The sequence below is a fragment of the Antennarius striatus genome, chromosome 20, assembly GCF_040054535.1.
Source record: "Antennarius striatus isolate MH-2024 chromosome 20, ASM4005453v1, whole genome shotgun sequence".
NCBI classification, from domain to species: domain Eukaryota; kingdom Metazoa; phylum Chordata; class Actinopteri; order Lophiiformes; family Antennariidae; genus Antennarius; species Antennarius striatus.
This window is the reverse complement of record NC_090795.1, coordinates 16,613,127-16,640,958: the sequence shown is the minus strand read 5'-3', so window position 1 is coordinate 16,640,958 and position 27,832 is coordinate 16,613,127.

The window sequence follows — 27,832 nt, the reverse complement described above, 5'->3', positions numbered from 1 at the left end:
TTTATTATAGCAAAGAACAGCAACACACTTAAGGAGTTTTTTCTGTTTGTTTGTTTTTTTGTTCGTTTTGTTTTGTTTTTTTAGTTTTTTTATGTACTTCACAGTTTTTAAGTCATTCTTTGAAGCAAATTCTACAGTAGTGGCTATAATACAGTGAAACCATGTATTAAGAAAATGGATGAGAAATCATACGCTAAGCTAAAAAGAAAATATTTTTTGTGGTACCAAAATGTTTAATCTGAATGCATAATAATCCAGAATCTAGTGAGTGCCCTCTCTTGTACCTCTCTTCCCCGACACTTAAATTGTGAATGAGTGATCCAGTGTCTCTGAGATCACCAAAGTAGCTCTAACTGTGAGCACAATCCTCCTGAGAGTTGCCTTGAAGAGGAAGCACACAGCAGCTCAGACTTTAGCCCCTGTTATTCAAAGACTACATGGTGCTCTGTAGTGCATCTTCAAAAATATTAGAAGAGCTTTGCTTGACATTTTCATATTCTTTATATAGTAGAGCCTTCTGGTTGGCAAAGAGGGGCATCTACAGAAAAGGATTTGAATACTAGCTCCTTAAGATAGGTCAATAATAGAGTTGATTAACCTGAAGCACATGTTTCTGGTGGTGAGACGAAGCTGGAGAACCCGGAGAAAACCGCAGCAGACACAGGGAGAACATGTAAACTCTGAGCAGAGTGGGACGCAAACCCGGAACCGCCTTGCTGTGCGGTGACAGCGCTACCCACTGCGCCACCATGCCGCCCGCTAAATGATACAATTGAAGGAAAAAAATAAATCATAAAATTAAATCTGAAAGGATATAAGTATGTTGATTAAATGTACTTGTTTTAGTGGAGGTGGAGCGCTACCAGTGGGATCTGGTGGGGCTTACCTCCACACATAGCCTCGGTTCTGGATCCAAACTCCTGGATAGGGGTTGGACCTTGTTTTACTCCGGAGTTGCGTCAGGCGTGAGGCGCAGGGCGGGTGTGGGGATACTCACAAGCCCCCGGCTGAGCGCTGCTGTGTTGGAGTTTACCCCGGTAGATGAGAGGGTCGCTTCCCTATGCCTTAAGGCTGTGGGGGGGAAAACTCTGACTGTTGTTTGTGCATATGCACCAAATATCAGTTCAGAGTATTCGGCCTTCTTGGGGTCCCTAAATGGGGTCCTTGAAGGGATCCCTGCAGGGGACTCCATTGTTCTCCTGGGGGACTTCAACGCACACGTCGGCAATGATGGAGACACTTGGAGGGTCGTGATTGGGAGGAATGGCCTCCCTGATCTGAACCCGAGCGGTGTTATGTTGTTGGACTTCTGTGCTAGTCACGGATTGCTCATAAGTAACACCATGTTCGAACACAAGGATGCTCATAAGTGTACCTGGTACCAGAGCACCCTGGGTCGGAGGTCAATGATTGATCTTGTGATCGTATCATCTGACCTTCGACCGTGTGTTTTGGACACTCGGGTGAAGAGAGGGGCAGAGCTGTCAACTGATCACCACCAGGTCCGTTGGCGGAGGAAACCTTTGGATAGACCTTGTAAGCCCAAACGAGTAGTGCGGGTGAACTGGGAACGTCTGGAGGAGGACTCTGATCGTGAGGCCTTCAATTCACACCTCCAAAGGAGCTTCTCGTGCATCCATGTGGAGGATGGGGGCATTGAACCTGAATGGTCGATGTTCAAAGCTTCCATTGCTGAAGCTGCAGCTGAGAGCTGTGGTCTCAAGGTCTTGGGTGCCTCAAGGGGCGGTAACCTTCGAACACCGTGGTGGACCCCGGTGGTCAGGGAAGCCGTCCGACTGAAGAAGGAGGCCTTCAGGGACATGTTGTCCCTGGGGACTCCTGAAGCAGTTGGAGGGTACCGACGGGTCAAAAGGACTGCAGCCTCGGCTGTGATGGAGGCAAAACAGAGGGTGTGGGAGGAGTTCGGAGAGGCCATGGAGAAGGACTATCGGACGGCACCAAAGTTGTTCTGGAGGACTGTCCGACACCTCAGGAGGGGGAAACGGGGAACCATCCAAGCTGTATACAGCAAAGATTGGACACTGTTGACCTCGACTGAGGAGGTTGTCGGTCGGTGGAAGGAACACTTCGAGGAACTCCTGAATCCAACTACCCCAACTGACCCGTCCTCTGTTGTAGAGGCAGAGCTGGAGGATGATGGGGGATCAGAGTCAATCTCTCGGGGTGAAGTCACCGAGGTAGTTAAACAACTGCACGGTAGCAAAGCCCCGGGTGTTGATGAGATTCGCCCGGAAATGCTGAAGGCTCTGGGTGTTGAGGGGCTGTGTTACGTACGCCTACGTGTGTATTTTGTGAGTACTGTGTTTAGGTGTGAATGTGCATGTGGGTGTATGTGGGAGAGATGGGTGTGGTGTGTCTGTGTCCTGTGTTTTGTTTTCTCTAGGCCCAGAGCACCCAATCCAGCTCCAGTGCCTGCCTGGAGCTGTCCAACAAGGAGCTTCCATTTTACCTGCTGATCACTCCACCTGCAGCCAGTTACCACAACTACCTGAAATTGCATGTCCCGCCCCAAACACACCCGATATACTGTATAAGTTCTTTGTTTGCCATTCAGAAGAAGCAACATCTTGAATCTGTCATCTCTAAGAGCAACATCTTTAATCTATCTCATCTCTCAGGTTTCATCTATCTCATATCATATCTCAGCTCTCCTTCTGTCTATCTTGGTTTCATGTTTTGTGTGGTGAGTACTGCCATTTTAGTTTAGTTATCCTTTGTTAGTTATTTGTATGTTGTTAGTCCATGGCCTAGGGGTAGCTAGACAGAGGCCTCTATACATTACCACACTTAGTATTCCTCTGTCTAGAAACACTAGTTAGGAGGATGTTGTCTTTCTATTGTACTTTTGGTCAGTTTCTGACTGTCTCGGTAGTATAGGTAGGCAGGGTTATTATTTTCTTGTTTAGTTAACTGCATTGTTTAGTTTGTGTTTCTGTTCTAGATTATTTTTGTTAATTTTGACAACATCCATTGCCGTAGACCATGTGACATCATTGTTAAGTTTGGCAGTCTCACCGGTTTTGTGGTCCAGTCTTGTGTTGAATTATATAAAAACATCCGTTACAACTGAAAAGTCTTTTGTGTTTGCTCCACTTTATTTCCACTTTCAGCTGCTCGAGTTCCTGTTTGCTTAACATCCGGGTTTTTGGTTTATGTTACTGCCATTTATTCAAATACCATAGTTATATTCGGTAGGGTTGTAACAGGCTGTCGTGGATGACACGCCTCTTTAACATTGCGTGGAAGTCTGGGACAGTGCCGAAAGAGTGGCAGACTGGGGTGGTGGTTCCTCTTTTTAAAAAGGGGGACCAGAGGGTGTGTGCCAATTACAGGGGCATCACACTCCTCAGCCTCCCTGGGAAAGTTTACTCCAAGGTGCTGGAAAGGAGGGTCCGGCCGATTGTCGAGCCTCGGATTGAGGAGGAACAATGTGGGTTCCGTCCTGGTCGTGGAACAACGGACCAGCTTTTTACTCTCACAGGGATCCTAGAGGGGGCTTGGGAGTATGCCCATCCAGTCTACATGTGTTTTGTGGACTTGGAGAAGGCATATGATCGTGTCCCCGGGGATATACTGTGGGAAGTACTGCGGGAGTATGGGGTGAGGGGGCCTCTCCTCAGGGCCATCCAATCCCTGCACGCCCGAAGTGAGAGCTGCGTTCGGGTTCTCGGCAGTAAGTCGAACTTGTTCCGAGTAGCTGTTGGCCTTCGCCAAGGCTGCGCTTTATCACCAATTCTGTTTGTGATTTTCATGGACAGGATATCGAGGCGTAGTTGTGGTGAGGAGGCTTTACAGTTTGGTGGCCTGAGGATTGCATCGCTGCTTTTTGCAGATGATGTGGTCCTGTTTGCGTCATCAGCCTGTGACCTGCAGCACTCACTGGTCCGGTTTGCAGCCGAGTGTGAAGCGGCCGGGATGAGGATTAGCACCTCCAAATCTGAGGCCATGGTCCTCAGCAGGAAACCGGTGGAATGCCTTCTCCAAGTGGGGAATGAGGTCCTTCCACAAGTGAAGGAGTTTAAGTATCTCGGGGTCCTGTTCACGAGTGAGGGAACAATGGAGCGTGACATTGGACGGAGAATTGGGGCAGCAGGAGCGGTATTGCAGTCGCTTTACCGCACTGTTGTCACAAAGAGGGAGCTAAGCCGAGAGGCAAAGCTCTCTATCTACCGTTCAATCTTCATTCCTACCCTCACCTATGGTCATGAGCGATGGGTCATGACCGAAAGAACGAGATCGCGGATACAAGCGGCTGAAATGGGCTTTCTCAGGCGGATAGCTGGTGTCTCCCTCACAGATAAGGTGAGAAACACTGCTGTTCGCGAGGGGCTCAGAGTAGAGCCGCTGCTCCTTCGCGTGGAAAGGAGTCAGTTGAGGTGGTTTGGGCATCTGGTGCGGATGCCTCCGGGACTTCTCCCTAGGGAGGTGTTTCTGGCTCGTCCAGCTGGGAGGAGACCTCGGGGCAGACCCAGGACCAGGTGGAGGGATTATATCTCAACACTGGCCTGGGAACGCCTTGGGATCCCCCAGTCAGAGCTGGTGGATGTGGCCGGGGAAAGGGAAGTTTGGGGCTACCTGTGGAAGCTTCTGCCCCCGCGACCCGATTCCGGATAAGCGGTGGAAGATGGATGGATGGATGGATGGATGGATGGATAGTGGGCAGAACTTTTGCCACAGAATTCTGAACTAGTTGTATTTTTTATAAGGGATTTTCAATAGTTTAATTGACTAGTTATCACAGAGTTAGTGTTTAATTAAACCAACAATGTTTTGATGAGAAATGACATAAAAATGACATAAGTAACATAAAATTGGTAATTAATATTTCATCAGGGTCTAAAATTATCCTCAAGATTGTCATGTTATTTTAATGGGCTTGCCACCCAACACTTAAGCAGCTCCACTCTTGCTGTTTTGGGTCACACTTATGGAAGCTCTGTTTTGTTTTCTGATTTTTTATTCTGTTTGTTTTTTGTTTTTAATTTTGGATGAAGCACACATTTTGAATGAGACGGATAGACAGAGCATGAATTTCAGTGGTTATTTGGTGAAAATGCAGCAGCAGTGGCTCAGCGGTAGAGTGGGTCATTTTTTGATCACAATATTGGAGGTGCGATTCCCGCTCCCGTCCAGCCATTCTGACTGTGAGCTGACAGTCGGAGGTGGCAGCTCACTGAAGTACTGCTGAGCAAGGCTCTGTTCCCCTTTAAAAGTCGCTCAAAAAAGAGCTGCCCACTACTCTACCTCCCACTAGATTGCCTGCAGGCCCCTTGTGTGTGTGTGTGTAATATATATATTACTGTGTGTAATATATATATGAACTGCGCATGCGCGAGCTAGCCGCAAGTTTTCTCCTGAATTTCCCTTGGGATCATTAAAGTATATATCTATATCTATCTATCTATATATATATATATATATATATATATATATATATATATATAAAGGAGGAGGAAGAGGAGGAGGAGGAGACAACATTGAGGGACCAGCCCCTACACGGCATGTACCACCGTCAGATAGAGGAAGTGGCTGATATCAAGAAGACCTACCAATGGCTGAATAAAGCTGGACTGACAGACAGCACAGAGGCACTGATCATGGCAGCACAAGAACAGGCCCTAAGTACAAGAGCAATAGAGGCCAATGTCTACCACAGTAGATCTGACCCAAGGTGCAGGCTATGTAAAGAAGCCCCAGAGTCAGTCCAGCATGTGGTAGCAGGGTGTAAGATGCTCGCCAGCTCAGCATACATGGAAAGGCACAACCAAGTAGCTGTGATAGTGTACAGGAACATCTGTGCCCAGTATGGACTAGAAGTACCCAAATCCCAATGGGACATACCACCGAAGGTGGTTGAGAACGGCAAGGCTAAGATCCTGTGGGACTTCAGCTTCCAGACCGACAAACAGCTACTGGCTAACAAACCGGACATTGTGGTGATGGACAAAGAGCAGAAGAGAGCAGTGGTGATAGATGTGGCGATTCCAGCTGATGCCAACATCAGGAAGAAGGAACACGAAAAGATTGAGAAATATCAAGGGTTGAAAGAACAGCTGGAACAGATGTGGAAGGTTAAGGTTAATGTGGTCCCCGTGGTAGTAGGAGCACTTGGGGCAGTGACCCCCAAACTGGAAGAGTGGCTCCAGCAGATTCCTGGAACAACATCTGAAGCCTCAGTCCAGAAGAGCGCAGTTCTAGGAACAGCTAAGATACTGACAGAACCCTCAGACTCCCAGGCCTCTGGTAGAGGACCCGAGCTTGAGGATGACACACAGATACCACCCCACAAGGGTGAGAGGGACATATTATATATATATATATATATATATATATATATATATATATATATATATATATATACAGTTGTATGTAATCAACCTAAAAACAGTAATTAATGTGGTGACAGTTTATTATTTTTATGAGTTTCTGAACTAATATCTAATACCCTATTGATTATCTTTTCGGCCTCGAATCATATTGATTTGGATACCATTCTGAGTAAGGGAACATAAATGATGTGAGTATAAAATGGTACATAAGAACATAAAAGCCAGTGAAACACTATCCGGTTATGTTTTTTAAATGTGTAGTCACAATGAGCTTCAAATGTGACACAAAACATGGGTGTGTCGTGCAATAATCATATTTCTATAACAACCTCTGTCAACTCATGCTGGAAGTTTCCAAGCAGCAAAACAAATAAAAATATGGGACTTCTATGGATCAGCAAAATAAAAAATAAAAAATCTATAATAATATTAAAATGCTATGTTTATTTATAAGATTCAGTCGGGCAGTCTTTTATATTGCAATTTCATGACTTTCAAAAAATAAAATAGTTGCAAAAGTTTGTACAAATGGGACGGCAGTAGCTCAGTCCACTAGGTCTTGGCTTAAGGACCGGAGGGTGACCGGATATGTGAACTGGTGGCTGGAGAGGTACCAGTTCACCTCCCCGAGTATTGCCTAGGGGCCCTTGAGCAAGGCAGCTCACAAGCTACTCTTTGGGTCCTAAGTGGCTAACCATCACTCTACCATCTTTCTCTCCCAATTCGCATGCATTCAAGCCTTGTGTGTGTGTGTGTGTGTGTGTGTGTGTGTGTGCACGTGTCATATAATTCCCTCATGGGATCATTACAGTATTAAAAATGCATTGTAGTTTGAAACTAATATGTTATAATACACCTTGAATGATTCGGTTTGTTTTTACCATTCCTCAGTTTTTGTCGGTAATTTGAATAGCATATTAATAATTTAAAACAATGAAAGAATGTATCTTCTGCCAGTTATGTAAGGGCAGACGATACATTTTAGGCCTCAAGTGCATTTTACCTCTGTGTTGTTTTATAGTCAAAGAATATGGCCTTTTTTTGAAAACCAATGAATCCTTATAAACTCGCTTTAGCTTTAATACACAGTTGTCTGAAAATCCCTCTAAGCTTCTGTAGTCTTTTGTGAGCATTCACTCATTCATCATCTTCATCATTGTCACCTCATTTTCAATGGCTTTTCCGAAGGCGGGTCACAGGTTTTGCTGGGGGGTATCCCAGCTGTCTATTGGTAAGCGGAGGGGTATACCCACGACAAGTTGCCAGTTTAACACAGGGACACACAGGACAGACAGACACCCACTCACACTCGTACTCATATCTATGGATTTGGAGTTAAGGTGGTGGAAGGAGGAAGCTGGAAAACATCGAGAGAATATAGGGAGTGCATGCAAACTCCACACAAAAAGACTCCAGGTGAAAGTTTCTTGCTGTGAGGCACCAGTGTTACCCACTGTACAAAGTGTGCTGGCATTTGAGAGCATTTTTATTATGAAGTATTGATTAAATAATAAAACCACAATTCAAAGTGAGAAACGTGCACGCCAGCACTCAAGAGTTGTGAGTCATGCCAAGCTCTCTCACATGAATATTGAGCTGAGTCAGGCAGCTCTCAGCCACATGGTAATATCCTCTCGATTGTTCACATCAAGGCTGAACATGGTGCTTATCCCTGTGCTAAGGAAGGGGCGAGGTGGTCACAGGGGTAAGTGGTGGGAGCAGGAGGGGATTCCTGTTGACATGCATTTTGTGCAGTGGAGCCCAAGTGTACATCCATCATTGTCTGTTATGCTTAGATACTGTATGCTTTTGAAATGAATGGTTTGGGATCCCTGAAAATACAGCCAAGTAGAGTTTGATAGCTTTGCTAAATGTTGAGCTCTCTCACAGGTTTCCGCTCAACTCTACACCTGTCAAAAGAGAAAGTGACACACACAAGTTAAAAGTGTGCACTTAGGCCTTGTTCAGATAAGATATAGATACTTTAATAATCCCGGAGGAAATTGCAAGAGTTGCCTGTATCCGATTTTTACTCCATCTAGACTGAAATCGGATGTCTCTTTTGTAGTCTAAACAGTTCCATACCACATGAAATACGATTTTTGCAGGACAGATTGAAATCACATTCGGGCGGTAGTTCCATATCAGATATGGACAGATGCGTCTCAGTCTGAACAGCTCCAAACACTCCAATGTGGCTGAGAGCTGCCTGACTCAGCTCACCATCCATGTGAGAGAGCTTGCGGACCATGATATATCAAAAGCAAGTAAGAACGTCCCGCATTACGGAGCCGTAAAAAAAACGAAGAAGTTGACCCTGTCTGGTGTGTGTGTGTGAGATTTTCTTCACCTCTACCAGACAGTGATACGCTTAGGAGACAAAACTTCAGGTTTGTAATTGTTGCCGCCGTCGCAATTATATGGTCTCACACATTTACTTGAGCTGAACTACACCTCCACCCCGACGTCATTGTTATGGCAACCTGTCAGATTGGCCGATATTGTGGCCCAGTCTGAACAGAGCCAGATTGCAATTGGACACTCACTATAAACAGTGTGGATGTTCAACCATAAAAATTGGATATGGAAGGATATCCAATATACCTGCAGTCTAAATGCTGCCTTATATACTTTAAAATTGATGGGTATTATGGCCAGCGTCTACATGGCATTTATGAACGAAATGTTCTACACCCAACATTTTGCAGAGCACAAATCGTCATAATACTAAACTGAAACTGTTTTGCATCTCCACAGAGAAAGAATAGCACATTTATAGCACATTGTTCATGTTTTGTGTCAAAGCTATCGTCAAAGTTAGCTACCAGGCAATTGTCAATATAAGCTGACTTGTTATCACAGTGCTTACTATTGTATTACCGAAGTTTACGTGCCAAAAGAAAACACAGACACTGTAAAACTAGTTCTTTTTTATTTGACTTTGATTAAATTAATTTGACACATCTTCACCAGTAGCAATTGTTGATCTTTCAGTTTCTCTCTGTGGTACCTGGGGAGGAGGCAACCTCCCTTTGAGTCTAACAACGTGTCACAGGGGGAAGGGGAATGGACCCAAATGCAGAACACCAAAGACAACCACTTTTGTCCATAGCTTTAATACAAAACGTTAACCACTCGGGCAAGATGCAAAACAAAACTCAGGTGGAACAAGGCAGAAAAACAGAACAGACTTACAGGAACCAATCTTCCGAAACGAACAAGCACCTAGCTCTCATCCCAACCTGGCTTAAAAAGACTCATCATGTTAAGACCAACGATGATCAGGTGTGAAACTCAGTCACTGGTGTGTGGAATGAGTATCAGGTGTGGAGCCGTGGCTCCACCCACAAGCCTGGCCCATCTCCCTGCCACACACCAACACTGCCACGTCAAACCGTGACAACACCACCTCCTGAGAATGGGCAGGAGGACCCACATAACTTTTCTTTGGTGTGGTGTGGCTGACAATATATTTTCCTGGTAAGGGACAATTGAAAAGAGGCAGGTATGCAGCTGTATTAAAAATGTATTGCTGCCCCCCAGACATGGCATAACACCAGTTAAAAACAGCCCTTTAAAACATTACGAAAGGCTGGTGGATTCTCCTTGGTCTAGGAAGGCGGGTTCCGCAGATGCGAGACCCCTGCTATGGAGGCCCCTGATGAGACAAAGGTAAAAGCACAAGCCCAACACCAACACAAAAGCATGCAATAAAAAACTCCACACTTAAAATCTAATAAAATGTATAAAATGTCACACCGTTTTAAAATGGTTAAAAGTATACACCAATTTTGTGTCCTATCAGTACAATCCCCCCTACACAATTAGAGAGGAGAACCACCAGCATTGACAGTACCTCTTAAAAAGATAAAATTCAGGAGGGCAACAAAGAACGAAAAAGAAATTAAAAGTACAAATTATTCCTAAAAGAAACAGAGGCTGGCCTGGTCGTTTTTGGTCTCCTCAGCTGTCCCACCACTTATTTGGACAGGAAAAATCGTGGTTCCGTCCTCTCACCGTGCAGCCTGACAGCTCAGGTCTCAATGAAGTAAATCATTGAGAGATTTCATTGCTGAAATCTGTGTCCTTGAAGCAATGACAATTATCCTGCAGACAAGTGAGCGCAGCTCCCACTACCAGCGAAAAGAAAACACAAGGAGAGTCTAGTCCTACCGTCAAACATTTATCACTTCCTAATTCACTTCCTGGCCGTTGAGTGGATGTGATGCAGGTGTGTTGTCTGCCTGCCTGTGAAGGTTCCCACATTTCATTTCTAGTTTCTCAGTTCCTATTTTTGGAAATCAAGGCAACACTGTAGAACAGTGGTCTCCAACCCCAACACAGAAAGAATAGACTACTTACATCATTTCTATTTTATTATCTGATTCTGAACGGATTATCTCTACAACATCCGTCAATGAATCAGTCTTGATGCTAGATGCTTGTGTCAGTCACATGACTGCTGTCTTAAAGCAGCCACTCCAGGCGGTAACTCAATATACATAACTGCTACACTGAAACTCCCAAGCTAGCAAAACCAACAAAAAACAAACATTGTTGGAAAGTTTGTCAGTGCAGGATAAAAGAGCCAGTGAGGGAACCTACAACTTCAAAGAAAAATAATGCTGTGAAATACCAATTTTCATGCTGGTTGTATCATTTTATTTTATTTTGTATTTACCGCCACACTTTAAAGGCAAGTCCAATAAAAATATTGAAATATTGTTAAACCGGTCCTCTATTGGGGCTGCATGTATTATTTGACTGGTGGAACACAACCTACATAATGTGAGAGACATCCTATGCTTAGTCATGCCTTCAGAATTTTTAGATTTGAGCAGATGGCATCTGTTTTTAGACTGAATTCAGTTTGATGCAATTCACATCTCATTGTCAATCACTTATCCACACCATTGCTCAGAGCTTATGACCATAGATGATGTTTGATACATAACAATAAATATTGAGCTTTAACATGTGCTTCATGTCTCTCTTCATCACCAGGGACTGGGAGAGTGACCACATCATTGACCGCATGCAGCACTGTTGCACCTGTCCTATTTCATTTTTCCCTCACTTCTGAATGAGACCTGAGCATACTTGAACTACTCCACTTGAGGTAGGGACTCCTCTTTTAATTACGGGACACTCAACCTTTTTGAGAGTGAGAACCTTCATCTCGGAAGGCCCCTTAAGTGTGTGTGGCCACTTCACACTTGACTGCAAACTGCTTCAGTGCACACTGGAGGTCATTGGCCTATCTGCCTCTCTCTCTCTCTCTCTCTCTCTCTCTCTCTCTCTCTCTCTCTCTCTCTCTCTCTCTCTCTCTCTCTCTCTCTCTCTATCCCCATTGTATTTACTTTCCCACCCAACTTGTCAAGGCGGATGACCACCCTCCAGTATCTGGGACCTGCCTGGAGTGTCCTTCTCAGTGAGGGAGATTTCCCCCGCCGCTGTCGTTTATGCTTGCTCTGGAGAGTTTTGTTGGGTTTCTCAGTCTGTAAAACCACTTTGAAATGTCTGTTGATGTGATTAAGCACTATACAAATAAAAGTGGATTGATTGATTGATTGATTGATTGATTGATTGATTGATTGGTTGATTGATTGACTGTTCAATGAGGCCAGTTGGTTCAGAAATGGAATCCCAAGACCATGGATTCTGACACCCTTTGCTACTTGGCTGCACATAGAGATTCTGTCCATAAATGTTACAAATGGAAACAATGACAAGGGGCTCCAACTGTGACTCCAGTCACAGCCACTGCCGCTCCCCTTAGATAGATAGATAGATAGATAGATAGATAGATAGATAGATAGATAGATAGATAGATAGATAGATAGATAGATAGATACATACTTTATTAATCCCGGAGGAAATTGCACATATCCACTGCTCAGCCAAACACCAGGAAAAAACAAAAACAAAACAGGACATACCACAAGACATACACTACACTAACAGACACATGTAGCATTAACAGGACATATACTAAAATATAACTAAATGATAAACAGTATAAAATAAAATAAAATCCATTCAACCGCGTGCAGATAGGGATAGAGTGGGCGGTAGAGTAGGTCGTCCATTGTTCCAAGATCGGTGGTTTGATTTCTGCTCTCGCCCAGCCATCTCAGAGTGTGAGCTGGTGCCTTGAGCAAGGTGTCGTCCCCTTTACAAGTTGCTCATTAGGGCGCACCACGCAGGAGCTGCCCGCCACTCTACCTCCCATACTGCATACCTATATGGCCCGTAAGTGTATATGTTAGAGCCTGTACACACTATAAATGTATGCATGTGCAAGAACTAACAGTGTGAACGAGGGTGCAACTAACTAATTACCCTTTGGGAATCAATATTATATATATAATATAAAATAACACTTTTGACCATGTCCCCGGTAAAGTGTTGTGGGAGGCTGTGAGGTGACTTGATCTGGCTCAACAGTTCAAGCTGGGTATGCTCACACCAGAAGCAAAGTCTGTGTTAACAACTCTTTCAATGATGGGTTCAGTGTTCAAGTTGGGGCCCATCAAGACTCTGTTGCCGGTCCTCTCCTACTTCTTATTGTTTCAGAGGCCCTTTTGTAAGGCTGGCCCTGGGAATTAGGACATGTACATGACCTTGTTTTAATAGTCCTTGTTTTTAATAGTCCTGAGTCTTTAGAAGATTTGCTTGAAAAATTCCAATAATGTAAAGCAGGACTGTAGTCCAAGGCTGTCCAGATGAACGTGGACAAGACTTAGGTGATAAGCTGTGGCTCAAATCTAAACTTCCTGAAAGACTCCGGGAAGTATCCCAGTGGTGTCTGCCACAGTGGCTTGGGTAGCAATTCCATATTTTGTACGAGCTCTTCCCACTGGGTACACAGGAGGTGCCGTGGCATCAAAGGAAAGACCACTGCTGATCTGTGCTTTATACTGTATGTATTCAATCAATCAATCAATCAACTATTATTTATGTAGCGTTTAATGACATCTGAAGATATTTCAAAGCGCTTAACAGATTGAAAGCCAACAATGCCCTCCAGAGCAAGCATAAGCTACAGTGGCGTGGAAAAACTACCTCATTGAGGAAGAAACTCCGGGCAGCACCCAGGCTCTGGAGGGCAGTCATCCTCCTTGACCTGTTGGTTCGGAAAAAGAAATACACTGGTGACAGAGATAGGTCAAGTAAAAGGGACAGAGGTGTTTCGGTGATGTGTTAGTCTAGGTACGACATTAAACTGCATACAACCTGGAGAGGGATGGGTGCTGCCAGGTTTAATTGCCATCAGACACACCACATGATAACAACTGCGGGTTATCTGTGGTGCCTCAGCAACTCTCCGGGTTACAGGATTGGCTAGGCTAGGCTACGCTAGGTGCTGCGGAACAGTCCGCCCATTTGGAGAACAGATCTTTTGAACATGTGATGGTTGGCACTCAAATATGTTATGTTCTTGATTGATTCTGTTATTTGTGGGATATCATTACTCCGTTATTCAGGTTCGGGTTACTGTCAATATATATAATCCTAATTTTGCCCCTAATTGTGATAGAATGGTGATAAATGCTATTTGGGTCAAACTTGAGACAAAAATGTCAATTTGAGATAAAAAAAAAATATTCCTGTTGAATCTTCATCCCCAGAAATTTAGCTTTTTTAAGAGCTACGCATGCAGTTAAATTTATTTCAATTCAGCTTGAATTTTTAGAGATATCAAAGGCTTGTCGACATTGGAAGACAGATGCTGCAATTTGACATTAGACAGGTTACTAGGGCTGATAATGCCTGGAGGCAGTGAGAACAGGTTTGGTTGTCACACTTTTTCACTTAAATATTGCCATCCTTAATGTTAGAATTGCCTGGTTGTTCTGCTGTTTCTTCATAAATTATGTCATACAAGTGAAAAATAAAGTTCATATCCTTGACTGTTAATCCATCATAACAATTTGGTTCTGCTTTTTATCGGATTTCCAGTTTTCACAATGTATCTCCGAGCTGGTGTTAAATATTTTTGTTTCTAATAAACTCAACCAATGGGAAAACTGGGTGTCAACTTCTCTTCTTCTCCTATAACCTAACATTCTCATTACTGGTAAACCATCACTAGTTGTAGGAACTTTCCTGCTCTAGCGGTGAATATGTAATTACTGGTGTTAAATTTTGGAGTGAAGAGTTCTTTTGTGTGTCATCATTCTTAAATGACAAAGAAACAATCAATTCAAAACAATTCAAAACAAGTATGAAAGAAATCTATTTTGAATATAGAATAATATTGAATTAATTAACACTTAAACTGAAAAAAAGTAAATTATTTTGTGCTCAATAAATGTGTCTTTGAAGCCTTTAAAAAAAAAAAAACTAAATCAAAGGTAATTATAATAAAATAATATTCTACCTCTGTAAAATAGTCAGTCAGTCATTTTTTTAACCCGCTTAATCCGCTTACGCAGGTCGTGGGGGAGCCGGTGCCTATCCCGGCAGTCTCAGGGCGTGAGAAGGGGGACACTCCATGCACGACGCCAGTGTACCGCGGAGCCACATAGAGACAAACAATCACTCACACACACACTCACTCCCACGGTCAATTTGGGACCGGCCAATCAACCTGCAGCGCATGCTTTTGGAGGTGGGAGGAAGCCGGAGAACCCGGAGAGAACCCACTCAGACACGGGGAGAGCATGCGAACTCCGCACAGAGCGGGACTCGAACCCGGACCCTCCATGTTGTGAGGCAACAGCGCTACCCACTGCACCACCGTGCCGCCCCATCTGTAAAATAATTTGGTATAATTATGTACATTTGTAGGACTTACATTCAATACTTTTGTCTTTCCACATTATTTCACTGCAATGAATTACTTTCAAAGTCAATGCAGAGGAGATTTAATGGTGGAATTAAAACACTCCTAATGACCATGTAATCAATCAGTATATACCAGATAGAGCTGAAACAACTGGTTAACTTCAGTCTATACATTCTCATTAATGCAACAACAACTGGATTCACAGTGGGAAACTGTCTTATCTTACTGACATTAGCAGTAAGAACCAATGAATTCCCCAGCTCAACCAAATCACAGGTAATTTCAGACATTAAGTTCTGTTTCTGTCAACACTGTGCCTAAATAATAACAACAATAATTATAATTAGAAAAATAAATAAATAATGACACTTATGGTGGGACGTTCAGGAGGGAGGGAGGAAGAGAAAAAACTAGCAGTACATAACATGAAGCCCTGGTGTGATGATTTCTGCAGTATCTTCTCATTGCTACTGACAATGTCCTGCTTTAGTGAGCGGGACAGACAATATGAGAGAGAGTGGGTTGTGGAGATTGATGCCCTGTGAATATGCATGCCAGAAGATCCCTTGTCTGAGTGTGTTAGTCAAAGACGTATGAAGAGTGAGCCAGACAGAAGAAAAAATAGCCCCTAGTAGGATGCAGGCAACATAAATTTGAAGTAAACTCTGTAATGATGTTTTGTTTTTAGGTAGGCATTTCATTTGAGGTCAGCGAGACAAGCAGGCAAACAGATGACTCACCAGTGAAAATATGTCAGATGATCTCCTGCCCCTCCAGAGAGTCTGGACTGTGTATAAAGATATATAATTGTGATAATAGATTTTATTTTTTCATTGGTATTTAAATTTTAAGCAAAGAACAAAAGAGCAAACTCATCCATCTTTTGTTTCTGCACTTCACCAGGACCTGGGCATTCAAGCCCTCTGACCATGTACCACACGTCATCTGTCCAATCAACTTCCAGCGTTTTTCTCCAGTTGTTTATACCCAAAAAACCTCCTCTGACAAGAGGGACTCGATATCTGAGATGACGAATCAGCCATGAAGGAGCTGTAGTGCCCCACCTGGATTGTGGGAATCATACACACTCAGACAAGACTTCCTTTTATTGGACAGGCCTTGAACCAATGCTGACTAAGACCAGGAATGTGTGTCCCTCTGTGTGTCATCATGCTTTAAGAGCTTTGCAACTTTTATTAATGGCCACAGAACAAACATTCAAACACAAAATTTTCCGCTGGCTAACAACTGGTAACTTTTCAAAGCCATATGCAGCGTCCACGGAATGTTTATTAATGCAGAAAAAATACATGTGCATTTAAGGACGGGCAATAATAGCTCAGTCTGCTAAGTCTTAGGCTGGGGACTGGTGGGTGACTGGTTCAAGGCCCATGTGGGCCAAAACATTTCAGAGTTTGAACTGGTAGTGGAGAGGTGTCAGTTCAAACCCCAAAAGAGGTGAGTATGCTCAGGCAGTAATAGGTTTTCTGAGGTTCAAGTTGAGGTTGTTGCAAACCTCATCTATTGTCTCCATTTGGACAAGTAATTAAAAAAAAAAAATATATATATATATATGTATATATATACACAGGTTTACTTTTGGTTGAGATCTAGTGCTAATCAACATTGTTTAACAACATTAAAGTTGGTATATATATATATAATTAAAAAACAGTTTGATCATAAAAATAAAAAACAATTCAAAAGAAAGAAAAAATAGAAAGTTGTTTTGAGTATGACAATTCTTGATCATGCATACTTTGTAGTTCGTAATTTCCTATCGCATGCATTGCATTGATTAATTAATGCAAAAACTTGTTTGTGATCAAAAACATTGATTGGAATCTCAATTTTGAGGCTGTTCTATAAATAGTTTTAAAATAAACAATAAATATAGCAACTTCTGATCAATACATATCAATTTCAGAATTAAAATAATGTAGTGATTTAAGCCCCACTCATTCCCGGCCAAACCACACCCACCTTCGGTTTTAGCCCCACCCATTTCAAGTACAGATAGAGATACAGATAATTTAGATGGTTGAACAGATACAGATAGTGGTGCACTCGCTCATCCCTAATATTTATATATAACATGGGAGTTCACTGGACATCAATGAAAGTGGTCCCTGGAAGCACTGAAAACAATAGAACAGAAAAGGGAGAAGCTTATAGCACCCTGAGGTATTTCAATGCAAATGAATCGACTGGTGCAGTACTGTACATAGCCAAGTTACTTACTCCTCTAAACCTTTAAGTTAATCTACAGCACCTTGGGTGTGGAAAGGCTCCAGAACAGTGTCACCATCTTGATTTACATAGAAGTTTATCCGGTTCTTTCGGCAAATATGTAAGAAAATACTTATCTGATGAGAAAGGATGTTAAATCGCTGCTTAAGTGTCCCTGCCAAACGTGAATCCAACGCAGCTCAGTTTAGGTCTGCTGGAAACAAGAACACAAAAACAAATACTCTTCATGTGGACAATTCAACATCCCAGCAGAAGAATGTCCAATGATTTTTATGGAATATTTTGTGGCTGGAATCCATATCTGTAGACATAGGAATTAAAAGCTGTCTGTTCTTAGTTGGGGGATATGTGTTGACACTTGTAATGAGAGCTATGTGAGAGTGAAAGTGTGAGTGAACACAATTCATGTTCAGCCCCCCCCCCCCCAACCTAAACTTCTTCACCTTAGCCACACACACACACACACACACACACACACACACACACACACACACACACACACACACACACAAATCATATATGTGGAAAGTTTTTTAATTTTACTCATTTTTACATTTCACTAAAGAGGTAAAAAGATCATACATTGGCTTTACATTACATGATTTTATTTTTTTTTTGCCACAAGGCAAAAGGAAAATCAGCTCCTCTTCATGATCAAACAGTATATGTGAAATGTAAAAGTTACAGTACATGTACATGTTACATGTACAGTCAAATCAAATTCATTCATGTCAGATAAAATTACAACAAAATCGTCCCTCAAAGGTCAGTCAGTCATCTTCAGATTACCACCGCTATATCCACCGCAGCGGGTCACGGGGAGCCGGAGCCTATCTCGGCAGCATAGGGCATGAGGCAGGGGACACTCTGGGCATGACGCCAGTGCACCGCGGGTCCCTCAAGGTATTGATTTGTAATACCACACTCGACGTTCATTGGCATACAAACAAAAATCATCTTGCTCTTTGCTGTTTTTTATGTGTGTAATTTGTGGCTCATTTGAAGAACATAACAAGTGGGTCAGGATCATCCCGAGGGTCTCAAGTTGCTTTCAGTCCAACTCTAAAGTTGGTGTTTTCGAACCAGAGGTGTAGCGTTTCCCTTGCTTATGGAACAGATGAACGAAACTGCAGGTTCTGTTCAATCCAGAGATCTCAACTAGGGCAGGACACAGCTGTTTGAACTACATTGGTCAGCAATGTTCTTAAAAAGAGCAAACAACACATATGAAATAGTGCATTAAAAGGAGTGTAAGCAAATTTGTGACTGATAAGAGTCACTAATGATTTGAGGAGTTGGGCTGAGATTGGCTGACTCGGACTGTAATCTTAATCAACATTGAGGGCCATGGGTGTTGTTGGAGCCTATCTCAGCTGACTATGGGCGAGAGGAGGGGTACAACCTAGATGCGTCGCCAATGCCTCACAAACGAAAAAGACCCAATCACGCATACACTGACACATATGATCAATTTGGAGCGATCAATTCACGTAAGTGTCATGTTTTTGGAGGTGGGAAGAAGCCGGAGAACCTGGACAGAAACCACACAGACATGGGGAGAACCTACAAACTCTACACAAAGGAATCCAACCAGGCACCTTCCTGCTGAAAGGCAACAGCCCTACTTACTGCGACATCGTGCCACCCTCTAACCACTGTAAAAACATGGGGATTTTTTAAGTGAATTTTTAAAGTAACACTTCCTTAGACCTCGGGGCAGACCCAGTACAAGATAGAGGGATTATATCTCCAACACTGGCTTGGGAATGCCTTGGGATCCCCCAGTCAGAGCTGGTGGATGTGGCCTAGGGAAATGGAAGTTGGAAGCTCCCTGTTAAAGCTGCTGCCATAGTGACCAGACTCCGGATAAGCAGTGGAAGATGGATGGATGGATGGATGGATGGATGGATGGATTTTTAAAGTACCCTGTTGTAACCAACCCTGCCAATCCTTTTGCAGCACATCAAGCTGCATATGTTTGCAATGGTGAACCTCACAACTTGTTCCTTAATGTTTAAGGATCTGATAAAGGTTAACAGTTAATTATGATCATCGTGTAATCTGAAGCTGCTAATGACAAATGAACTAACTATTTGTATCAGTTGTGTCCTTTAATTACAAATTGCTGACTATGACTATGACTTTTCAATAATTTAATATGGCACTGACAATAAAAAGCATTTTATGAATAGTACAAACAGTAAGCACAAGTGCTTAATCAATAATAAATGACAAAACTATCAGTGTCTTCAGTGGGCTGCTGATGGAGTGTGTCAATATCAATTGACAATGAACAAAAGTGCATCCCAGAGTTTCTGCAGTTTTATCCTCTCCCATTGCCAATCGTCATCTGTGACAGAAGACAGAAGTGACACTTCAAATTGAGTGTCACTCAAAACGGAAGTGGAGTGATAAGGGCCATAGCAGGATTGGTGCAGGTGTGCCTGCATGTGTGTTAGCTAGGGGTGTCACTGATGAGAAAAGCTTCCGTTGACCTTGTAATTTTCTGCTTCTCAACAGCAAACACATCAGGCTCAGCAGCATACAGTACAGATATGAATGCTGAAAAACAAACAAAAAAAAACAGTTTCCATGTTTGCCACATAAGCCCCGGATAATTTACAGCCGCATTTGTCATAATAATCTGATCACATGCAAAGTGTGTGCACAAGTGTAGAAACTGCAGTTAATTCAGCATTTTTGGATAATCAACAACATTTCTTATAGGTTGATTCCTGTCAGGAATGTAGAATGTATGGACTATGCATGCAGCTGGCATTTAGAGCTAGAGATGAAGAAACATGACATGATTGGACCAGTGAGCACACGAGCAGAATGGATGTGCTGGATGGAAAGGAGTTTTGCTGCTGCAGGGATGTGTGGCCTTGTATTCCTTTTCCGATCTGCTCCTCTTTCTTATCTAGTAGCATAAGGATGGTGACTGGAAGGCCTGCAGAAGAATCTGACATTCTCCTCTGGCATTTCACAAGGGGAAAAATGACTTCAAAACACCCTTTTATTGTTCTAATGTGCTCTACTACTCTTACAGTATGGAATGATAAAATCAGCACATTGACTTTATCATAGTTAGTATTCTGATTACATATGATTATGAGCACAATTGAGTTGCCATACAGTATCCCACCTCACTGATAAGGGGTTTTGTACAACAACGACAGCAACAGCAACAATAATAATATTTTTGAAAAATAAAATAAATAAAATAAAATAAAATAAAATAAAATAAAATAAAATAAAATAAAATAAAATAAAACAAAACATAATAATAATAATAATAATAATAATAATAATATAGGAAAGGAAGTTATAGAAATATTGACACATAATCGAAGCAATCAAGTAGTAATGTAAATGAAAAAGGACTTCTAATACAAATAACTTTTGAACAGCTAGATTTATTGCAGTACAGAAATCTCTTGACATCACCTACACAATAATAATCTTAACATGCCAGAACAGGAGTAGTTCTCAATGTGATTGTTTTCTGATAGGTCAGCTCAACTCTCATTTCATAAGAGGAGTTTAGAATTTACTGAGCGTTTCAACTAGAGAGGGGAGTTTTTCCACATGATGAAAGTCAATTATTCATTTTCATAGAGCCCGTCTCAGTGACAGCACATCGTTTCTCTGTTTTATCTAGCATTTAATACCTTTCTAGCATCTGCATGTGGATTTCGACAGCAACATGAAGAGTGAGGAAATGAGAAGGTCATTTTCAAAATTATGCTTTATAAAAAAATAGAAAACAGGCATGGATTCTGAAAACCAAGAAAAGGGAACAGAAACCAAATCCTTTTGGGTGTGTATGCTCTGATTTGATTTGTGCATTAGAAAAACTAATGAGTATCAAGTTTTACTATCGATAATGCAACAGTTCCATTTCAGTTCACTTTTCTAATAGTAAACAAAATTTAAAAAAAAAGACTTCATCTATGATATTCAGCGTTTTGTAAAAATGTAATTTCCTAGGTTCATTATTCATTTAATTTTCTTTTATTTATAAATACAAAGGTTGATTTCTGAATATGAGTATTTACTAGAAACTACAGTGCGCCGTCGTTCCTCGCGGTTAATGCGTTCCAGGAACCACATTCGATTAACAAGTTCTGCGATAGAGCGACAAACTATTTATCTTATTATTTACGGTAATTTAAACGTTAATGTACCCTCTCCATGATGATATTAAACCACCTTCTATCTGTATTACCTTTTTCCATACTCTGATAGACTGTTTAAAACACTTTTGTGTCTCACGTAAGGCCGAGACTCATGGAACGGACACGAGACACACTTCCGCATGTCGTCAGCCACTACAATGCGCATGTGATATCACATGACTTCTTCTTTTCCTTTCGGCTTTTCCCTTCAGGGGTCGCCACAGCGAATCAATTTCCTCCATCTAGCCCTGTCCTTTGAATCCTCTTCTCTCACACCAACTACCTTCATGTCTTCCCTCATTACATCCATAAACCTCCTCTTTGGTCTTCCTCTAGGCCTCCTGCCTGGCAGTTCAAAACTCAGCATCCTTCTACCAATATATTCACTATCTCTCCTCTGGACATGTCCAAACCATCTCAGTCTGGCCTCTCTGACTTTATCTCCAAAACCTCTAACATGTGCTGTCCCTCTGATGTACTCATTCCTGATCCTATCCTTCCTGGTCACTCCCAGAGAGAACCTCAGCATCTTCATCTCTGCTACCTCCAGCTCTGTCTCCTGTCTTTTCCTCAGTGACACTGTCTCTAGACCAAACAACATCGCTGGTCTCACCACAGTTTTGTACACCTTTCCTTTCATTTTAGCTGAAACTCTTCTATCACACATCACACCTGACACTTTCCTCCACCCGTTCCATCCTGCCTGGACACGCTTCTTCACCTCTTTTCCACACTCTCCATTGCTCTGGACTGTTGAGCCTAAGTACTTAAAATCCTCCACCTTCTTGATCTCTTCTCCCTCTAACCTCACTCTTCCACTTGGGTCCCTCTCATTCACACACATGTACTCTGTCTTACTGCGGCTAACCTTCATTCCTCTCCTTTCCAGGACAAACCTCCACTTCTCTAGCTTCTCCTCCACCTGTTCCCTGCTCTCACTACAGATCACAATGTCATCTGCAAACATCATAGTCCATGGAGATTCCTGTCTAACCTCGTCTGTCAGCCTGTCCATCACCATGGCAAACAAGAAGGGGCTCAGAGCTGATCCCTGATGCAGTCCCACCTCCACCTTGAACTCCTCTGTCACACCTACAGCACACCTCACCACTGTCTTACAGTCTTCATACATGTCCTGCACCGTTCTAACATACTTCTCTGCCACTCCAGACTTCCTCATACAATACCACAGTTCCTCTCTGGGCACTCTGTCATAAGCTTTCTCCAGATCTACAAAAACACAATGCAGCTCCCTCTGGCCTTCTCTGTACTTCTCTATCAACATCCTCAAAGCAAATACTGCATCTGTAGTACTCTTTTTTGGCATGAAACCATACTGCTGCTCACAAATGTTCACTTCTGCCCTTAGTCTAGCTTCCACTACTCTCTCCCATAACTTCATTGTATGGCTCATCAGCTTTATTCCTCTGTAGTTGCCACAACTCTGCACATCTCCCTTGTTCTTAAAAATGGGCACCAGCACACTTCTCCTCCATTCCTCAGGCATCTTCTCACTATCTAAGATCCTGTTGAACAACCCAGTCAGAAACTCTACCGCCACCTCTCCTAGACACTTCCATACCTCTACAGGTATATCATCAGGACCGACTGCCTTTCCACTCTTCATCCTCTTCAATGCCCTCCTCACTTCATCCTGACTAATCTTTGCTACATCCTGGTCCACAACAGTCACCTGTTCTAGTCTTTGTTCCCTCTCATTTTCCACGTTCATCAACTCTTCAAAGTACTCTTTCCATCTTCCCATCACACTACTGGCACCTGTCAATAGACTTCCATCCCTATCCTTAATCACCCTAACCTGCTGCACGTCCTTCCCATCTCTATCTCTCTGTCTTGCCAACCTGTATAGATCAGTCTCTCCCTCCTTACTGTCCAACCTAGCATACAAGTCATCATAAGCTTCTTGTTTGGCCTTTGCTACCTCTACCTTCACCTTACGCTGCATCTCCCTGTACTCCTGTCTACTCTCCTCAGTCCTCTCAGTGTCCCACTTCCTCTTGGCTAACCTCTTTCTCTGTATACACTCCTGTACCTCCTCATTCCACCACCAAGTCTCCTTATCTACTTTCCTTCCAGATGACACACCAAGTACTCTCCTACCTGTCTCCCTGATCACATTAGCTGTAGTTGTCCAGTCATCTGGAAGCACCTCCTGACCACCCAGAGCCTGTCTTAACTCCTTCCTAAAAGTCATGCAACACTCTTCCTTTTTCAGCTTCCACCATTTCGTCTTCTGCTCTGCCTTTGCCCTCTTCATCTTCCTCACCACCAGAGTCATCCTACACACCACCATCCTATGCTGTTTGGCTACACTCTCACCTACCACTACTTTGCAGTCACTGATCTCTTTCAGGTTACACCGTCTACACAAGATGTAGTCTACCTGTGTGCTCCTACCGCCACTCTTATAGGTCACTCTATGTTCCTGCCTCTTCTGGAAGAAAGTATTCACTACAGCCATTTCCATCCTTTTTGCAAAGTCAACTACCATCTGTCCTTCTGCGTTCCTCTCCTGGATACCAAACCTGCCCATCACCTCCTCATCACCTCTGTTTCCTGCACCAACATGTCCATTGAAGTCTGCTCCAATGACAACTCTCTCACTTCTAGGCATGCTCTGCATCACTTCATCAAGGTCCGACCAGAATTTCTCCTTCTCCTCCAGCTCACATCCTACCTGTGGAGCATACCCGCTAACAACATTGAACATCACACCTTCTATTTCTAGCTTCAGACTCATCACTCTATCTGACACTCTTTTTACCTCCAGGACATTCCTAACAAACTCCTCCTTCAAGATAACTCCTACTCCATTTCTCTTCCCATCTACACCATGATAGAACAACTTGAACCCTGCTCCTAAACTTCTAGCCTTGCTACCTTTCCACCTGGTCTCCTGGACACACAGTATGTCTACCTTCCTCCTCTGCATCATGTCAACCAACTCTCTACCTTTTCCTGTCATAGTTCCAACATTCAACGTCCCTACTCTCAGTCCTATACTCTTGGTGTTCCTCTTCTCTTTCTTCGTGCGAACGCACTTTCCTCCTCTCCTTCTTCGACCAACAGTAATCCAATTTCCACCGGCGCCCTGTAGGTCAACAGCGCCGATGGCGGTCGTTGTTAACCCGGGCCTCGACCGATCCGGTATGGAAGTCATAGGTTTGATTCGCATATTTGATTTGGCAAAAGTTTTACGCCGGATGCCCTTCCTGACGCAACCCTCTGTATTTATCCGGGCTTGGGACCGGCACAATAAGACACTGGCTTGTGTCCTCTTGCGGCTACATTATGTGATATCACATGACTGCCGACCAAAAATCTGCGATGAGGTGAAATTGCGAGCGTTGATGCGCAAATGCACGATGGCGCACTGTACATGAATATGTAGCTTGACTGAACACAAACTGTACAACACAGTAAGAAAAAGACATCACCACAATTTAATCAAGTAATGTTTTGTAATGTTTCGCCCTAGAGCTCTAGCAGTGCAACCGAGATAGAGATGTTCAATGGTAGAGACGTTGTTTTTTTTGTTTGTTTGGTTTTGTTTTAACACAAGGGGCTCGTTTCATGAAGGCAGGCTTTACAAACCCTGAGGTTAACCAGTGGTTCTGGTTTCACTTATCCTGAACTTGGACAACCAGGGATTTGGGTTTCACAAACGCTTCTCAGAGTTAGTTTTGACAACCCAGAGTTAGTTTAACAGCCGCATAAGAAGACTTTGAGGACATTTTCAGAAGAAAAGAGAACAATGTTTCAGCTGCAAACGAGAGAGATGGCGTGGGAGGAAATAGCTGCTCAAGTCAATATACACAACATATATACACAATATACATGTTGTGTATTACACACAACACACATACACACAACAGTTTGAAAATCATTACAGGATCACATACCACACTATCAGTTTCTCCAGAGATTCAGATACAAGTCATGCTCTCTTAAATTCTATTATATGCGGGCATTGCAAGGACAAATCCCTAATTGATCTAACATTGTTTGATAATAATAACCAATGGAATATATAGTTTAATAAACCTCCGTCGTCAAAGTGGAACACACCTTTTCCTAGCTTTGCGATGTATCAACAAGTTTTGGGCTCTTAACAATGAAGTCTTTTCATTTCAATGCAGTTTATTAATGAAGTAAATTCAGCCTGTAATGTTATTGTGCACACGACTGCAGTCTAAAGATGAAGTAAGGATGGCATATTTATACCTTTGCTATAGCTGACTGTACATCTGTCTGCACAAATCAGTTGACTATGTGGTGATAGTAATGTCACCTGTAATAATATGAAGATAAGTGTTACAATTTTTCTTTTAAAACATTGTTACTACATCAGAACTAAGCTGATGGTTCTGTCCTGTTCAGTAGTGAGTGAGTTAGGGATTTATTTTTGAAGAGGTGGAGTAATGCAGCATCACAGTCTGTGAGGGGGGGCTTCTGGGTAGGATTAACTGGTTACCGTCAAAAGCATGTGGTGGTATTTGTACCCTGGAGCTGTCTGGAAATTAATGACTCATCAGCAGGATCCCTTGGTCAGGATGCTTTTTATGGAAGAGAGAGGGTGTGTGAGGGTGTGTGTGTGTGTGTGTGTGTGTGTGTGTGTGTGTGTGTGTGTGTGTGTGTGTGTGTGCGTGTGTGTGTGTGTGTGCGTGCGTGCGTGCACTTGCTTTCACCCTAAGAGAACCTCATCTGTTTCCATCATATTGTGCCCTCAAAACATCAACCTTCACTGGCTGACCTGACTCCTGCCAGGCTGGAGCTCCCCGATGGAGACTCAGTGGAGATTTTATAAAGGAGATGAAGGATCGTCAGTCAGGCGTCCTACAGACTGTCTCAGACTGACCACAGGGTTCAGCTGCACTCACGTGCCATCCATCCATCCATCCATCCATCCATCCATCCATCCATCCATCCATCCATCCATCCATCCATCCATGATTAGAATTTTCCTGTCTTATCTGTTTCGTAGGTCACGGGTCTGCTGGAACCTGTCCCAGTTTTTTATAGACAAAAGGTGGGTCCCTGGATGAGATGCCAACTCATCCCCTCACACTCCCAGTCTACTTTGTCTGCATCTTCAATAGTTGATTTGAAATAAAATATATTTAATTAATGTATTTCTGTGAAGCCAGATATGACATGATTTCCAAATATATAGACATGTACTGAAACTGTTAATAATGTATGAATCTGCAACACTGGAACGTCACAAGGTGGGGGCGGCAGTGGCTCAGCGTAAGCGGGCGCTAGAGAGGGTCATCCAGTGTTCCCAAGTCTGGATTGGTAGATTTCTGTTGTGTTTTTCATAGGGTTCATAGAGAAGGTAAATGTTTGATTTTACAGGAGTTAGACTTTTTTTTTTCACATTTGGCAATATAGCACTGATAAAGCAATCCAATAATTGTTGAAAAATGACAGAAAGCATAAGAACTTTAAGGGGTTACCCCTTCCCACACTCAGTGCCTTAGCCTTAACAGTTAAGGATTCATTACCATTGAAAGTTTTCATTGATTGCTATTAAAATTAAACAAAATAAAACAAAATACAAAACTCAATTAAGCAATGGAAGCGGTGAAGAGAGAAACAAAATACTGACACTCTTCCAAGACCAGATTTCATCAAAACGTACCAAACACTGTCAATATTAGCATTTTCTATAGAGAATATTGGTCTTTCCAACAAAAAAATACAGTGGTTTGAGTCAGTTAGTTCACAAGGTAACTTGCCAAAAATGCGAATTAACCAACACAAATCATTGTTCTCAGTTCTAAAAGCCAACTGGTTGTAGATAGATTTTATGGAGTAAACTTCTCAGAAGCTTGAAGTCAATCGCAGTAGAACTCATGCTGCTCATTTTGTCACCAACAGGTGATTCCAGCAGCTGCAGTGGTATTGACTCTCTTGGTTGCTAAGAGATTATCTCCTGATGATTCTAAAAGGTGTTTCTTGTGCTAAGATCACCACTTTGCCAGTTCATCCATCTACAGCTTTTTTCCCTGCTCAGGAACCTTCCACACTTCACCAGTTGCCTGTTCCCCACTTTTGTCAGCTCCTGCAGCTCTGCCAATCAAAATAAGCCTTTTACACTAACTCATCCTGTGTCTGTCAGCATCTGAACACAAAACTTGACAGATTAGCACTTTTAGGAGAACATGGAGAAATGACACATTTTCCCCGTTCATTTATAGATAGAGCAGAAATGGCATCATTTAAACCTGCAACCATTA